A 4,142-nucleotide genomic window follows, 5' to 3' on the forward strand; every position below is an offset into this window, starting at 1 on the left:
TATTTTACACAAGAAACTCTTGGCCACCTCTGCCCAGATAACTGTGAGATCGCCCGCCCGCCCCAGGACTGAAGGGCGAACATTTTAAAATGCGCGATCCACTACATTACTGTATGAATCTGAGATTGAAGTGCCAAGCCACAATTTAATAGTCCAGATAGAAATGTATGCCAATGTAAGATCAAATGGAAGAAGTCAAAGTTGACGCGTTTCGGGGGCCAGAGATTTCCCCCCTTTTTCCTTTTCATTGCGGCTCAGGGATTGGAAACTGGACGGAGTAAAGGAACCCATGCCAATTGGTATTTTAATCAGTGGAATATTAAAGCACAGTGTTCGTCAGCGGCTGGTTTAGGCGACCTCCACTACGCAACGTCACGCCAGCCAAGCGCTCGATGTAGGAAGCCGTGAACGGACACGAAGGGGGGGCGGAGCCTTCAGCCGTAGACCGAGGAGAGCGCCCGCTGTCTGTCCTCCCCATTGCTCTCCTGGCGTCTACACTCCCCCCAAGTGTTAATACCCCGGGCTGGCCCTTGTAAATAGCAGGCGGGCCCTTTTACCCGCTACTAAAGATCTTTCTGGGAACCGCCTGTGGCGACTTTGCGTCAGTCCCGATCTAACGTGCCTCACTTCAGTACATAACCTCATTTTGTATTTTAATTTTTGTTTTTCTTTTTATAACTCAGGTTATATTGCAGTATTTTGGTTTCTTTTTTGCTTGCCGACTCGTTTCTCTGCGCAGTTTATTCTGCACATTATTTTTTTTTTGTTTTGTCTTTTGTCACGGGCAGAAGCCACTTTAGACTTTCGGAATTAATAAAGTTATTCAAACACTTTTGCAGTTGTCGCCGCCGCCGCGGCGGGTGAAATGTTTCTTTGGAATGCTTGATCTGGAAGCTGATCTTAAACTGGGCCCAGAAGCCTCAACCTGACTTGGCTCCGGGCCCTGGTGCTGCGGTGCTGAAATTTTGAAGCAGTCGATGACCGGTGCCGTACACCGACATTAAAGTGACACCGTGAAGGGCATTCATCAAAATCTGGAGCAGCTGTACACGGCAACCAATCAGCTTCTCTCTTTCATTTTTAAACCTTAACTGAACAAACTGAAGAGAGAAGCTGATTGGTTGCCCCGTTCAGCTGCTCCAGATTTTGTCTGCTCCACTTTTCATAAATTCCCTCACCAGTATATTTGTTTATAATGCATCAAAAAAATGATATATACTCACACAGATGCAATAGATACGGACACGAGGGGCTGGGGCCCTCAACCCTTCTACATTGGGGAGTAGTGAGGAGAGTACAATGATTCCGGGAGCTCACATACTGCACAGGATATCCTCTAATAGGCTCTGAAAATGCCACTCGGAGCATAAAAATTCAACGGGAGCGACAGACCAAAGACGTTTTAATACATGGCCGTGCAAAACCCCCAGGAGCCAATGCGCATGAAAAATTACAGCCAAAGAAAAAGCTTTGCTTGGAAGGACTGGCCCCTGATTTATGTATTAACCCCTTCATGACTGAGCTAGTTTTCAGTCTCTGTTCACAAATCACCGACACACTTTTTACATTTTTCTTTCACAGCAGTAATATACTTTCTTACTAAATGTACCCCACACATATTATATATAGTTTTTTAGAGGACAGATAGGGCTATATAATTACCGTATTTTGCGGTCCATAGGACGCACCGGACCATAGGACGCAGGGAGGTCCGGCGCGCCTTATGGAGCACTCGAGACTGTAGCTTCTGTCACAGCTTCTATGAAAGAAGCTGTGACAGAAGCTGCAGTTAGTGACCGCTGAGACAGGTGGCGCTGTGATTACAGCGCCACGGTCTCAGTGATGACACAGAACAGGCGAAGAACGTCTATTCTTCGTCTGCTCTATGGTGATCTCAATCGTCGCCGCTGCTCGGCTTTAATACGGCATGCAGAGGGCCTGTTCACATGATATCCGGTCCTGATCAGGTGCGGATCTGCAGACTGATGCAGTGCGTTTTTGATGCGTTCAAGTAAAAAAAATAAAAAAATTTCCATTTTGCTGGAGTGGGGCTGTTAGTATGTTAGCTGCAGTGCAGTGCGTTTTGGATGCGTTTTTGATGCGTTTGTGGACCTGAAAAAATGTGACACGCAGTATTTTTTCTGTGGTAAGCTGAACGGACTGCGCACGTGAGAACTGGAGCCCATAAAACACAAAGGGATATATTGGGATGCATTTTGAGTGCAGCAGCGTACGGAGCCGGTCAGCACACAAAACGGACGTCGTGTGAACAGGCCCTAAAAGCTCTTTGATCAGCCCAGACAATCAGAAGTCTGATACATTTCACTCAAAAGATATACATTGTATCTCTTTGGTGAAATGTATCATAAACATCGGGCTCTACAGCTGTCAAAACGAATAGCAGAGAGGTGAGGTGAGTCACGCTGCTGCCTCTCTGCTATTTTCAGCTGTCAAATAAGGGATCGCTATTTAGCGGTCCCGTATTTGCATGTAACGGCTTCATTCTTTCATTACTGAAGGGAAGAAGCTTTTACAAAAGCTTAATTATTTCATCAATAAATGCCTCAATACTGACTCATCCATTAATGACTGGTCACTGCTGAGAATCGGCTGTTACCGGCATTACAAAGCCCGATATAACTCTTCACGTTCAGTGTACGTGGCCGGTCATATAGGCACAAAGTGCCGGGACGTACAGTGTACGTCTCCCGTCACGAAGGGGTTAAAGAGGAACTTTACCCAGGTCTTTAAAAATGGCAACAACGGCACCTTTTAGGGCGGCTTCTCACCATATTCCGGATCACATCTGGAGTTCCAGTGCATTCCAGACCAGACAAAATAAGACACGCAGTATTTGTCTGGTCTGGTGTGCACAGAGGCCAGAAATAGCATAGGGATACATTAGGATGCATTTTGAGTGCAGAAACAATCTGGTCTGGTCTGGAGATGATTCGAATGTGATGTGAACGGGCCCTTAGAAATGTTTAGTGATGACAATCTACAAACAGATTCATAGAGATCATTGTCGGCTTTTTATTCTTTTTTCTCCTCCCCATTCTTCTCACAGCGGCCATATTTACTAAGGGCAGGTTACTAGATCTCCCTTTACTTCCTGGAACTCTGGCACATGTGACCAGGACATCATCTCAGGGGAGGAAATGCCTTTCCCTGAGATATCGTGAGATTTCCAAGCAATGCTCTGCTGATGTAACCTTCCCAGAATGCAATGCTTGGGCACAGGCTAAATCACTGATGCCCAAGAGGACCAGGAAGTGCAAAAACAGTAATTTTAAGTAAATTAAAAATATGTTTATTTAACTAATCAACGAAAGATGATTTCAAATCGGCATGCAGAGCTGTATACTGATATGCTTGTTGGTGAAAGGGGGGAAAGGTCCACTTTAATTGGTTCGGCCCCTGCTTCAATGGTTCTCTAGCAAGATCACATAAAACACTGCCGCATTGCAGGAGCCAAACTCCACCCCCTTCTCTTCATCAAGTCTATAGAAACTATAACTATAGAAATGATAAGTATAAAAGGGGAAATAAAACAGTTGATCACTATTCTGACTCTATGCCCGGCCTGTATAAGCCGATTGTAACGGTCACCGCCGCATACCTTGATGATCGGGAGCCAGCCGCATCTCGGATCCGCCGCTGTGTTCCACAGTGGAACGCACGCTCGTCGCTTACGGGTTCGAAGGCCGGGTGCGTTCCACTCTGGAACGCGGAAGTGCGCCTATCCGTTCGGCGGCTCCTCCCCAAACAGTACAGCACTATATAAGAGCCCAGACGAGACAGCATGGCGTTCCACTATTGAGCCAGAACGCCTGCTGTCTCCTGGGACCCTCCATTGCCTCCAGCATACTCCTGCCTGCCTCCCTTCCTGGAAACCGGACCACTAAGGACCCACAGCTCTCCTCCTCCACTTCAACCCTCAAAACTGCAAGTATTCAGTGCTGTTGCACACCCTTCATTAGAGACTGTATAGGCTACCTGCTAATTGCATTGAGGCTTGTTACTTGCTTGGAACCTGGACTACTACTGTACTGTTTTGTACCTCTCCCATCTGCTAAACCAGTATATCCCTATTACTTTGGTGCCCTGGGGTAGGGCTTATGAAGAAATAAGCTCACTCTAAA

The 4,142-nt window shown here is 46.5% G+C and overlaps 1 protein-coding gene across 1 annotated transcript in view; it reads left to right on the forward strand.

The window, feature by feature from the left end:
* The window catches only part of LOC108800749 (ras-related protein ralB-A-like), a 32,695-nt gene that overhangs the window by 19,671 nt on the left and 8,882 nt on the right, over nucleotides 1-4,142 (forward strand). The window lies entirely within an intron of this gene.

This window comes from Nanorana parkeri, unplaced genomic scaffold (assembly GCF_000935625.1).
Source record: "Nanorana parkeri isolate BGI_ZX_2015 unplaced genomic scaffold, ASM93562v1 scaffold2118, whole genome shotgun sequence".
In the NCBI taxonomy this organism is placed as follows: Eukaryota; Metazoa; Chordata; class Amphibia; order Anura; family Dicroglossidae; genus Nanorana; species Nanorana parkeri.